At 40.2% G+C, this 13,911-nt stretch overlaps 1 protein-coding gene across 2 annotated transcripts in view; it reads left to right on the top strand.

The window, feature by feature from the left end:
* Nucleotides 1-3,721: 3,721 nt before the first annotated feature.
* The window catches only part of LOC133423126 (cullin-1), a 32,992-nt gene continuing 22,802 nt past the window's right edge, over nt 3,722-13,911 (top strand). The window contains exon 1 of one of the 2 annotated variants that reach the window (XM_061713269.1): nt 3,722-3,862. The gene's annotated coding sequence lies outside the window, so the exon portion shown is untranslated. Of the gene's footprint in view, nt 3,863-12,431; nt 12,450-13,911 lie in introns of those variants that run through there. The other variant, XM_061713270.1, reaches the window with a different exon arrangement.

Here is a 13,911-nt window from a genome sequence, read left to right as displayed (position 1 = left end):
CTGACAGAAACACAAGTCAGCAGATGTGAAGCATGTCAGACTGGATCTTCTCCGTCTCTTCCTCTAAAACTCTGCAGGGCCAGAAAGGGCTTAATGACGCCCTTCTGATTATGTTTCACACTTTGACATCCGGTGGGTCACTTGGATTTTATATTTTGTCCTTCTGAGTAAACCTGTATGAGTCGCTGGTGGATCTTCCCTGAGTCAAAATTAACGATGTGTTCAATCAAGGTTTTGGTGCTTTTAGGAGATTAATTGACAAGAAAAAACTCTGAAATACCAAAAGTTTCCTTCCACGGTTTGTTGGCGCATACATTAAGTATAAGTAGTATATAAGTATTAAATTATATCTATTTCAGAAAGATATTTAACTCACACAATTGGTTGGAAATTAGGCTGAGACTAAAACTTTATCATTAAAAGATTTGATATATTTGACGTCCATTATAAACGAGCAGGGATATTAAAACTAAGACTGAATCCAAATGATAATTATTTCATTAGAGTTAATATATGTTCCATCTCATATAACTTACATTAAAAAAAAAAAAAGTAAAGATAGTTAAATATCAGTCTGCTTCTGTTTCCGGACGTCACGTCGGGACCATGGATCTATTATAAAACAGGTCGGGACAGGAGCAGTCAGCCACGCATGCGCCAGAAACTCTAGTGTAGTTTCGTAGCCATGATTGTAGTTCTGCACGAAACGCAAACGTGACGCAAACGATGCATTCAAGCGAAGCTCCGAGTTTTCACCACCAATCATATTGCGGGCTTGAGGTTTGTGAGTCTTCGTGTGTTGTTGAAGTTTGCAAAATTAACTAGAGTTTGATTTTAAAATGAAAAAATTAATTATTTAATAAAACTTAATCAACGCTCTCCTGTTAATTATCATTTAATGAAATTATATTCAGGGATTAATAAAGCATTTTTGAATTTAACTGAATTACAAAAGATAATCTAATTTCTATGTTTTTGTTGAGCATTAATCCATTTTTTTTTTAAATAAAAAAGTATATATACATTTAATGCATATATTCAAGATAGCCCACGTCTGTAAAAATTGCTTTTGTCTTGTGTATTGGCTTGTGTTACAGCTGTCACCGATATGAAATCTAGCTATGGATACCAAAACTGTTTTTTGTACCAGTTTATTTGTGTTTTCTTAAGTTGAACATTTAAACTATAGGTCAATGGAGAACCCTGTACAGGATTAAACAGGTATAGCAAACGGATGGAGGGATGTTGAATGGAGATTCATCCGCATCTTCATCAGTACAGACGTGAAGTTGTTGGTGCTTGATTGTAACCTTTAGCCCTGGTTGCTTTTGATTACAAAAAAGGAAAAAAGAAACAGAAGCATGAAAGTGTATTCAAGCATTTCTATTTAATACAATAACATTTTGGCCTAGTGAGAGGAAGACCAAAAATAGATTCATGATTGTAGTGAAAGAGGACATGAAGTTAGTTAGTTTGTTGTGAGAAAAGAGGAAGTATAGGATTAGATGGAGACGATGATTCGCTTTGGCAAAGATAAGATAGGTGCGTTTCGTTTTTGAGGAGCTTTATTTAGCTGCGTATGTGTAAGTATTTAATTTAAGAGTATGCTTGAGTAAACAGTAATGTTTTTAGCCCTGATTTAAAGAAGCTGACAGTTGGAGCAGACCTCAGGTCTACAGGAAGTTTGTTCCACCGGTGAGGAGCAGAATAACTGAACGCTGCCTCACCTTGCTTGGTTCTGGTTCTGGAACCACAACAAACCAGATCCAGATGAACCTCAGGGGTCTGGGAGCTTCATAGGAACTAACAGATCAACCATGTATTTTACATATACATTGATTGATTGATTGAATTGTTTATTTCGAACACATAAGGGAAAAATATAAAATTTTAAAACAAATTCAAAACATACAGAAAAAACAAAACGTAATACAAACAGGGAAGAAAAAAAAACAGTGTCCGAAAAGGAGCAGGTAGAAGTAAAACTTATTTAACCCTGCCCCTTTGTTACCTCTATTATAAATTAAACATAAATATTAATAATAAATAGCTGCTAGTTTACACTATGAGGCTACATATTTTCCCATTGGTTGTAGCTTTACACCTAACCAGCTAACAAACACAATCTTTCCTTAACATAACTCCTCAATCAAATAACTTAATATTCACTGTATACAATGTAAAAGTGAAAGGTGCAGCAGTTTGAGGTGCATTGTTACAGCATATGATTTTGGTTATTAATAATAATAATACATTTTATTTATACAGGACTGTCTCAGAAAATTAGAATACTGTGATTAATTTCTTTATTTTCTGTAATGCAATTAAAAAAAACTAAAATGTCATACATTTTGGATTCATTACAAATCAACTGAAATATTGCAAGCCCTTTATTATTTTAATATTGCTGATTATGGTTTACAGTTTAAGATTAAGATTCCCAGAATATTCCATTTTTTTGAGATAGGATATTTGAGTTTTCTTAAGCTGTAAGCCATGATCAGCAATATTAAAATAATAAAAGGCTTGCAATATGTCAGTTGATTTGTAATGAATCCAAAATGTATGACATTTTTTTTTTGTAATTGCATTACAGAAAATCACAATATTCTAATTTTCTGAGACAGTCCTGTATAGCGCTTTTAAAAGATCTCAAAGACGCTTGAAGTTGTTGGTGTTTCTCAGCCCCATCATAAGTTGGCCACCAATCTGCTTATCTTTTAGCAAAGATATTATTGTTGCACAGTGGTTGATTAATATGCAATAAATAATGATAATAATAATAATAATAATAATAATAATAATAATAATAATAATAATAATAATAATAACAAGATAGATAGATAGATAGATAGATAGATAGATAGATAGATAGATAGATAGATAGATAGATAGATAGATTTATTATAGTACCCTTGGGTAAATTTGGTTCACAGTGAGTGCCTCCTCATACAATCTAAAACCATACACTCAACATCACAGGATAAGATAAAGTGGCTAAAAGAACAAAGAACAAGAAGGACGGCCCCAAGATAAGGATCAAGATAAGTTAAAACATCAGTAGATAAAAACACTAAAATATTAAAACCAAGCAAAAGGATAAAAAATGTGCCTTTTCATAAAAACAAGATAAAGGAAACAATACAAAACATAAATACAAAGTTATGTTGCGGTTCCCTCACTTATTAATGGCACTGATGGCTGCTGGTACAAAGCTGTTTTTGTAATGATTAGTTTTACAAGCAGGTACCCTGAACCTCCAACAATAATAACCAATCAATAATAATAATAATAATAATAATAATAATAATAATAATAATAATACTACAATACAATACAATACAATACAATACAATACAATACAATACAATACAACTTTATTTATAAAGCACTTTAAAAACACCAACATGGTCCAAAGTGCTGGACAGGCAAATGAAAGACAACACCCCATAAGGCACAGGGCACATAAATAAAACAATCATGATAAGTTAAGTGAATAAAAAGGATAAAATAGAAGATAAAAGAATAAAATACTAATAAAAGGATAAAATAAGCACAACAACTGAATCCAGAATGTATGACATTTTTGTTTTTTTAATTGCATTACAGAAAATAAAGAAATTTTAACACAGTATTCTAATTTTCTGAGACAGTCCTGTACGTGTATATTTCATGTGGGTAATAAAATTAACCCCGCGAGACTCGCGTGTCCGACGGTCCCTGAACGCAGCGCGCCTCTGCTCATCTTTGTGCGAGAGAAGCGGCGCAGCGGTTAGCAGCAGCAGCGCTCACAGACTCCCGCTTCTACCCCAAAATACACCCTTTACGACGCCCGAGCAGCCCACAAGACGGCCTTAAGATGGTAAGGAGACGTTTGAGATTCCGGATGGGGTGCTGTTACCCGTGTACCGCCCGTGCTGGGTGTGTGAGGGGGGGGCAGAGCAGAGCTAGCAGGCTACACTGTTTTCCTGACTCATTATTGAGGAGAAGCCATTTTAGCCAGGACCGACGGACGGCGCGGGGCTCCCCGAACACGACGCTCGTCCCCACACAACACCCCCCGCCAGGTACTCGTACACGTTAGCGCTGCCGAGCACCGGGCCCGGGCGGGGATCGGGGCCGGTGCTCGGCTCGGGGCTGCCAGGCAGAGAGCGGCGGTGTTGCGTAGCAGCGGAGCTGCGTGCTTCCCGGTTAGGGCTGATTTATGGTCCCGCGTCACACCGACGCAGAGCCTACGGCGTAGGGTACGCGGCGACGCGCACGTACGGTGCGCGTCGCCGCGTACCCTACGCCGTAGGCTCTGCGTCGATACCATAATTCAGGCTTTAAACATTGGAACCCACGCAACTCAAATCTTTACACGTTATATCTTAACATCCTATGTAGTTTAGGCACCCATTTGAATTAAAAACAACATGTCAAGTTTTTTCCCCCCTCATATGTTTGTCAGGTGGTTTGATTCTGTAAACACGCTCATTTTGTCCCAAACCTGCACCACGTGACTAGGGCCGCTGTTGTGATTGGCCAGCAGCATCAGCAGCGTACCTGGGAAGGATTTAAAAATAAGGGACATTTGCTGTCCCACCATTTTTTTGATTGAAGAATTTATTAGAAGAATTGCATAGGATCAGGTACAGTTTCATGACAGTACAGATTCGCTGATACAAAGTCAACTAAAAGGCATTATTCCAAGAAAGCATTACACTTGTTTACATTGGAGACCTTTTTTAACTCATATAACATTGAATGGCATACAGGTAAGAAGCAGTACTTTGTAGGGAAGATTGTAAAAAAAAAAAAAAAGAAAAGGGGGGAATTACTGTTATTTTGCACCGAGAGAGACTAAAAAGGTGATGAGACAAATAGAATAAGCTAGGTAATACAAAACAAAACAAAAAAAACAGAAACAATAATCAGAAGGAACAGCGGGATGTGCAGTAGAGGCTTTGATTATTCCCAGTTACGAGTAGCAGCCTCCTGTAGGTGGCTTTTTAGGGCAGACTTGAAGGAGATTAGGGATTTGCTCTCTTTTATGGCTGTCGGTAAGGAATTCCACATGTTGGTAGAATAGGATGCAAACGAATTTGAACCTTTCTTGGAGTTTACCCTGGGCTGAAAGTGATTTGTGGAGCTGCCTCTAGTGTTATAGTGGTGAACATCTTTTACATTTTGAAAGTATTTAGACAAGTACAAGGGTATTTTGGAGGTGTAATGTATCTTGTACACCAAAATCAATGCAAGAAACTGTACTCTGTCGGCTACCAGGAGCCATCCCACGCTGAGCATATGGTTTGCTGTTAGGTGAGCCCGAGATGGAAGATTGAGCAGAAGCCTTACCAGCCCAACCGACCTCCAGTATCCCTTTTTAACACAGGTTTACTACAAATCTAGAATATCTACCTGACAACCACTTACAAACTACATTTGTGTGCTCGTAGCCTGATAAGCCGGCCTTTGTTGATATTGCAATGCTGTGGACATTCCTATGTATGTAACTCCTTTAATTGAGCCTAAAGAAAACACAAAAGTGAATTAAAGTACATCTATTTATTTAATACTTTCAGTTTATATACACATTTGGCACTTTTCCATTAGCACCTACTCGGCTCGACTCAACTCGGCCTGGTTTCTTTTCCATAACAATTCAACACCTGGAGCAGAAGTAGGCGGGTTGGAGCGAAGCTGCTGTGATGTATTTGATTGTGTGATCTAAACGAAGAAGACAACAACACTAAATATGTAGAACCTGGAGGAGATGATATACGTGCGGCTGGGTCTGTGGCTTGTGTTCGATATCAAGTTAAAAAATGAGAGTGAAAGAAGTTCACGAAGTTTGTCTCGGCGCTGCTGAAATGTCCGTTGGTAGCCGTGAGCAGCTGACGGACATCGTTCCTTCCCCCGTGAGACACACTAAAATCCCAGTCTTTCAGAAAGCGTAACTTTTCCCCATCCTGCTCCTCTTCAGGAAAGTAAATACGTTTTCCCATTTTTAGAGATATTTACACTAAGTCTTCGCTTTTTTGGCAGAAATGCCTTCTCTCTCGTTTCATCCATCCATCTCTGATTTGTTGTTCTGAGTTTGTTCCCGTTTTTTAACCTCGCAATAACTGGTACCCGGGCTACAGCAGGTAGCAGTTCTCGCAAGGCCAGTGACAATTCAGTTTGGAGAGGCACAGGAATGCTTTTTAAATCTTCTTATATTATAAACCAGGAAACGTACGGGAAAAAACTAATACGGGAGGAGGGCGGGGAAGAGAGGTAAAATTCGGTAGTTTGACGGGTATGATCAGGAGCCCCTTTTACATCATGTTTAACACACACATCTAGCGTGTCCTCTGTCATTTTTACATTGACTGAGTGGTGGCCGATAACTGGCCTCTGAGGGTACGCTTAATCAGGACTAATGTAAACAAACCTGACACTGGGTGGGGGGATTTGTTGATGACAAGATGATCATCATCATAAATCAGCTTTTTACAGAACTGTAATCCAAAACTGGCTACTAAATGAATGACCGCAAAGTTACCTGCAGTCAGCGAACAGCAGTCGGAGACCGCTGGTCATATTTGTGCAGCACGATTTGGGGGAACACAAATTATTCAGCATGGATCCTCCACCCGCTGCGTCTCCTGCATCATCCAGCTCTTCTGGTGTTGGTGAAGCCCGCGAGGCCGACCGGACAGACAGCGGGCGCCATGTTGCGTGGTACCACTTGAGAATACCTCCCGTCTCATCTTCCCTCTCCTCAACTGGGCTTCAGGCAACAACACGCCTTTATTTACATGCCCCATGCACGTTAAACATGCGTTCATCATCCAGGTGATGATAGCGGGCTCTGATCTCAAAACAGCTAGTGTTGGCAAAAAGTCATGTCTCTGTGACAAACAAACTTTAAGACATATTGGCACAATGTTTTGACTCAGAGTTGGCTATTTTTTTTCTGTAGTTAGCTGGTAACACTGTGTGGAAACACTACTCAGAAGTCGTGCTGCATTTGCAACTGACTGCTGCCAACTTGCGAGTGAGGCTGGATGTGGTTTGGACTGCCGGCGTTACTTCCTTCGGCCAAATTTGTCTACGTGCTCCATCATAACCTGCAAGGTGCTTCCCAGCTGTCTCTGGAAGCCCGTTTAGCTTCGGTCTGTGACGTCTGCAAACTAAAACAGCCACTTTGAGGCCGTCTGGTCCAAGTGGTCTCAGTTCGATTGCGTTGACACTGACCCAACTGAACTGTACTCAGGCCCAGGATTCGTTTGGGCTGATCCACATGGCACTGGTGTGAAAACGGCTTCAGGTACAGTGATGGAAAAACTAGCACTTCAGCAGCTCTGACCATACTTGAAAACCGACAGTCCTGGTTCTTGAAAGCAAGGCTCCTTCTATGACTCTGTGCATGAATGAGCCAATTAAAATACATGTTGAAAGGTTGGACTTTGCCAGATTCCCGAAAAATAATAAAACAATGGATACAAAGCTGTATGGAAGTTTGAGAGAATCATATTTGGTGTAGTTGTGGTCACAGAGGTTAGCACTTTGAAGGCATTGCATGTTGTTGTTGTTGATGGATGACGTTATTGCAGCTCATTACCTCACGCTGTCTTTGCAAAACTGGCATCCCAAGTTGGCCTCTTCTCTCTAATCATGACCTGGACCCCATTTTCCATTGCTGCTCATTTTTGAAGCATTTTCAGCAAATACAAAAGCTTCTCCAGAGCGAGCAATTCTCTTTTATCGGCAGCGCATGCTGATGACGCTGTCCTACATCCGTCCTCGTCAGGTCAAAGCCCATGTCTGAAATACAGTGAGTGTACAGACGTCTTACCTACGATTGGACCAATCCAAGTTGAAGAGATCAGATAACATGATGCTACACGGCTGCAGAGTTCCTGCAGTGTGGAGGAGCCATCGTAGACGCCAGTCGAGCTGCAAACAGATACAATAACCAACTGCTTCTGCAAGCCATATTTCTTTTTCTAAAATGTAAGATTTTAGGAAAACTTCAGGAATGCTGAAACCCTCAGTTCCTTTAGATCCAAGTTAAAACTCATTTGTTTACAGCAGCATTACAGCTGAATCTAGATTTAAACTGTTAATTTCAGTACTCAAGTGTCAATATAGCTTAAGTCTAACTTTTTATTCTGCCACTGAACTGTAACTCATAATATTTTTTCTCCTCTTCACTTCTGATATTTTTATTATGTAAAGCACCTTGAATTGAAATGGGCAATACAAATAAATTTGCCTTACTCAAGATGCAGTGATGAAAAAGTCATATTTTATATGATATTTATAGACCAAACTGTCCTGAATCTGATATATTTATAAGGTTTCATTTATTTGTCAGAACTATTAAAAAAGGGGTTTTGGTACATATTGACTGATTTATCAGTCTGATAGACATTTTTCTCTCCTAAACATAGTTTTTGGTTGTAAGTTTTGTGTTAAATACAGTGCTTCGTGTTGGTAACGGCTGGTTTTAACTCGCTGTTTCTTGGCTTTAAGGTGTAAAAGTCCTGCCCCCGCATCACACAAATGTTTTATGCTCTCGTGGGTTACAGCCCCAGTGGGTTTTTGCAAGTATATGCTAATTTTCTCATACCCATGTGCAGCTCTGTGTCCATAGTGCAAAAAGTGTTTTTCTTTCATTAATAAGTTGCAACAATATCAAGTTTAAATATATTTGCACCAATATTATTGATTAGGATTATGGCTTTGATGAAACCTATTTCATCTGATCAGTTTTACTCTTATTGACACTCAGCCTCAGATTAGGACCTTTTTATTTTTCGTTGGCTGAATATTGACATCTTGTTTTTTAAGATTGACAGTACACGTTCCCTGTCGGCAGGGTTCTGAGAAGTTTGGCATATTAAATGTTAAGTAATGGCAAACAAGGCGTTGATATAAAAACCCCTCATGTATATAGTATTACAAGGTGCTGTAACTGCCTTGAACTCTGATATTAAAGGGGACATATTATGAAAAACAGGTTTTTTTCTTGCTTTAACATATATAAAGTGGTCTCCCCTCGGCCTGCCAACTCAGAGAAAGAGGAAAGCAACCAAATTCTGCAGTGTCTGTACAGCCGCCCGGATGAGCCGTCCAGTGTGATGTGGATCTACGAGCCGTTTCGATTCTGCTCCCTTTCGTTACGAAAAGAAAAATGAGGAGAAGAAGCTAATATCAGCTAGTAGGGGTGCAACGATTATTCGACATTGTTGACAAAAATCGATAATTAAAATAGTCACCCACTAATTTGTGGATTGTCAGCCAAAAATAAATAAGAGTGAGGCATCTTCTTCCATCCTTTCTCTGCTGAGAATTGTATGTACAATCAGCCTAGTTGTCACCACGTGTTTTTCAACAGAGTGAGGCATCTAACTTCCTGCTTCCTATCTCTGGTATGCGCAACAGAGTCGGCAGGTAAACAATATGGCAGCAGTCAATGCAACACCAGGCGACTGGCAGTAAAGTTCGTTAAAAGCTGTATTTTTTTGAATGAAGTATCCATTTTTCATGTCTTTTAATTTATTATTGGCACATCCAGAGAAATGTAGGGTCAGAAAACGACTCATAGGGCCTCCCAGGAAAACTCTGACGTCAGAGGGTTGTTCTGGCGGACGCCCAGTGCCCGTTCACTCACGATAAAGGAGTCTGAAAGACAAGCCAGCGGTTCGTGGACTTGGTTGGGGTCATGCTTCATGACTGGATGGTGTTTTTAGAGCTGACACCGACCTGATGGAAAACTAATTTCTTCCTGATTATTTCATTTCTGTTAGAAATTCAAGCTTACAGATCGGCTTGAGGAAGTGAAATTTAGCTCTGGAGCGGTTATTGTCGAAGGTGAGTTCATCTCTGATGTTACAGGATGATACTTTCAGCTTTTAGTCTCCAGTTTCAGAACGGGCCCAGGAAGCTGGAGCTCCTTCTGGGAGATTATTTCCCAGAATAAACAGCTTTTATTGCACAGGTATTTACAGGTTTTATTTGCTCATAATCCAACATTTGGAGGATTTGTGTGCGACTGTAGCCAGATTAGTTGAGATTTTGAGTTTTTGTGTGTCAGAGGAACTGTAGAGGCGTCTTTCACCATTTTCAGAAGCAGTTTGCAGTAAAGAAACACTGTAGAGATCCTCTTCTAAATTTATCATTTTAGAAGACAGCGGTTCGCTGTTTGAAAAAGCTCAAAAACACGACCCGTTGTGCCATCTGCCTCGTCCTGATGTCTTCATGTCACGGAGTAATTCATCTTTTCTGTGACTATGTGGGAGCTTTTGCATTTCATGTGCGACCTAAACATGCAAACACCCAGTGAAGGGGATTCTTCAGCATGCAGCAATGTGCTCCAGCACACTCACGCTGGGTGTAGTAGACTAGTCCTTCTGCTGCTCGGCACCATGCAGGCGTGCACGGCTGAGGTTGCTTTACGTTTGTTAAAAACAAGCAGCCACTAATGCACCATTAGCAGACCAGTTTGCTTCTTGATGACTGGTTGAAAACATGCGGTGAAATCCTTTGGTCTTCAGGAACAGACATGCCATTGGAATGGTCTCCTACTTCCTTTAAGCGGTAAATGCTCTGCACTTAACCGATCCCCGTTGACATGCTCTGACATACGGTTGTCTTCGCTGATATGCAGCACTTTATACGTCGGTCCAACGGGGCTCTGAGTCTCGGCTTGTTTTCTAAATGCTGAGCAGCATGGTAGAAACCAAAACCTGTAAAATGTCTGTCTTTGCAGCTCAACCAGGTGTTTTTATTTTTTAAATGTATTTATTTTACTTGTTTGTTTTGCACTACATCTAAGTGTTGAACAAGTGGATGTTTGTGATTCCTTGTGTTTAACTGAAGCTTTATATTTGAGTCCCCTCCAGAGAACTGGTGAGTCAAAGGTATGTGGAAATAGGAAAAGTTGCAATTCCCTCACTGCCCACTAGGGGCTGGCTTAAAAGAAATCAGTCTCCGTTGATTTTTATGTTAAAATGAGATCTAAAGTTTACAGCAGAAATAAACAAAACCTGGTTTGAAAAGCAGTTGGTTTCCAGGGTGCGATTTCATGGAGGAATGTTTTGGTACCTCATCTGGTAGGAGTGTATAAGAGAAACTAGGGCTGGGCGATATGGACCAAAAGTCATATCTCGATATTTTCTAGCTAAATGGCGATACTCGATATATATCTCTATTTTTTCTGTGCCTTAATTGGGGTTTCCCCCAAAGCATTATAGCATAGCATCTCTGTTAGCTTCATTTTTTTCTGAGGCAAACCCTAAAAAAACAGTCAGTTTTAATACAAAGCCTCGTGCCAAATGTCACACAGGTTCCTTTATTAACAGAGGTCTGCACAATATCAAAATGTATAAAACAAATGAAATAAAAATAAACTGCCTGCATATATAGAATAAAAATGCTTCTTGAATAAAATAAAACAAATATCCCTTTCCTGCATAACAATTAAATTAAAATACACTGTGCAATTAATACAATGTAGACAGTAACAGGCAGACCTTTCCACTGAGGTTGACAGTTGTGCAAATAACAAAACATTTGTGCAAATCTCAAATAAAACATTCAAGTCAATTTGTCACAAAATAAGCTATATCAAAATCATTAAAAAAAAAAATGTAAAAAAAAAAAATTGTATTTTTTTTAAAAAATCGATATAAACGATATTGTCTCGTACCATATCGTGTTTGAAAATATATTGATATATATTAAAATCTCGATATATCGCCCAGCCCTAAGAGAAACAAATGTGTGTACGATTAGGGGCGTGGTCTTTTGATTGGCAGTCATCATAGAGCTGTGAGTAAAGACTTAACAGAAGTTGGTCATTAATATTTTAAATAGGATTTGTCTTGTTGTGTGCTGCTCTAGAAGGACCCTGGGATGAATTTTAGCTCGGAGCACGCAGCTTGCACCACCGAGCAGCAACTAAATGCAGCTCTGATCTCATAACCAAAACAACTATAGTGGCAGCTCAACGCTCCTCCAGCGTGGGCCGACTGGACTCGGCAGCCACTGCGGGTCATTTCAGGACCCTTCCTCCAGAAACATAGCTTTGATATTGAACCTTTTACCTCCTAGATCTTTGTTTCTGCAGTCCACTTGCAGTGTGATGGCGGGTGTTTTTACTCTATGACTGGCGTGCACGCCTGCATGCGTTAAATGTAGGGAATTAGGCTGCTGAGTCTGGCGGGACACACGGTGACCAGGGTAATCTGATTTATGGAGCTGAGCTCTCCCACCAGCAGCGCTCTACCTCTCTTTACCTTCTGGGTTCTCTCTCTCCAACACTCCCTGCATCTGTCACGTTCAGTAAATGTCTCCGCTCAGGTGCAGGAGTCAAGAGTGGAGATGGCTGCTGCGTTATGGGCTGGGGAGACTGTCAGCGTTGAGGTTTGGTTGCCGTCACCTAAGTTTTGGAGTGTTCTTGCTGCTGCTGACAGCCGGTAAGAGCTTGTTTTTGTTGTATTTGAATGAAAATATGTTGATTTTCATTGGTGGGGAAGTGAAACTCGTGAGCTTGTCCAAACAGGCGTCTGAAACCTGATGTGATATCTATCGTTGGTCAACATTGACAGCTTTGCTGCTGTTCACTGGTCCGGTTGGAGGTTCACCAGTCAGAGTTTCGGACAAATCGCTCCATGCTGCGGTAACCGACCTGTCCTTGGTTACTGTTGTGCCTTGGACAAGCTACGGTAGCGACGGCCTGCCTGATCATTTAGCTCCAAGACAAATCTTTGCACATAAAAGGTACCACATAGATATTGTTAGTAAAACAGTAAGCGTAGCTAGATTCCCACGTTTAAAAAAAAATAAATAAATAAAGAAACTATTTAGTGCAAGGATAAACTCCTTTCTATTTTCTACCCTTACGTCTTCTCTAAATATGTTGTGGGGATTTTGTTTAAGGATATTTCGTCCATGTTCTCCATCTGCACGTCTTCAGGGGCAGCCGTTACCTTCCCCGTCCAGATTTCTCAGCATGGATGTGATACTTCGGTGACTCCGTCTCTCTTTAATTGCCTCCAGTTTCAGTTTTTATTCCCAGCGGTGAAACTGTTTGTTTACTCTGAGGTTGGTGGTATATCAAAGGCAAAACAGGTTTTTCTTGTCATACATATAACTAGTCGTGGGATTGAACAATTGTCGGATGTAGCGTAGACGCAGCACCGACTGTAGCAGGCGACGAGCTGTGTTGTCCGCATCTCGGACCGCTCAAAATGACCAGAACTCACCGGATTTTAAGCCGATTTTTCACCGGCTCAACTTTGTTGCAAAAGTCAGACATGTTATGATACCGGATGCTCAGCTACAACGAAACGCATGTTTTCATAGTTTCTGCACAGATAATAGGCTTTTGTTTCTGTGTCCAGGTACATGTCGTAGGCAGTGTATCACAAACCACACACAAACAGGCCCAGAGAGAAGGTACTGGTCAGTTTTACTTCATCTCTGATTCTATAAACAAAATCACTACAACAATACATTAATATATATACCCACGTATGGGTGTCCTGTCCAGATCCTCTGTGCTGCGTATCAGCGGAGTTGCTGCTGGTAAATCTGCCTCTTCTCACAAAAACGTCCCGTAACGCTTCATTTTTGAGAAACCTTCACAATGAAAAGACACTAGCAGGCCGGCCGCAGGTCCTTAAAAAGTCTTAAAGTCCATTTTCCTAAAATAAGGCCTTTTAAGTGTCTTAATTTGTCTTAAATCTCAATCCAAGGGTCTTAATTGTAGAGGGAATTTATCCGGTCATTATTAAAAAAGGTTATTTCATCGTTTTGAGGAGAATCTCCTGCGTAGGTTCTAAATCTGTGTTGCCAGGTTTAGCAGGTTTCACCACAATTGGGCTGAAAAATATAGGACTGGGCGGGTTGATAAAATTTGGGCTGCTTTTCGTGGTT

Source organism: Cololabis saira, chromosome 22, assembly GCF_033807715.1.
Source record: "Cololabis saira isolate AMF1-May2022 chromosome 22, fColSai1.1, whole genome shotgun sequence".
Classification (NCBI taxonomy): Eukaryota; Metazoa; Chordata; class Actinopteri; order Beloniformes; family Belonidae; genus Cololabis; species Cololabis saira.
This window is presented reverse-complemented; position numbering and strand designations above follow the sequence as displayed.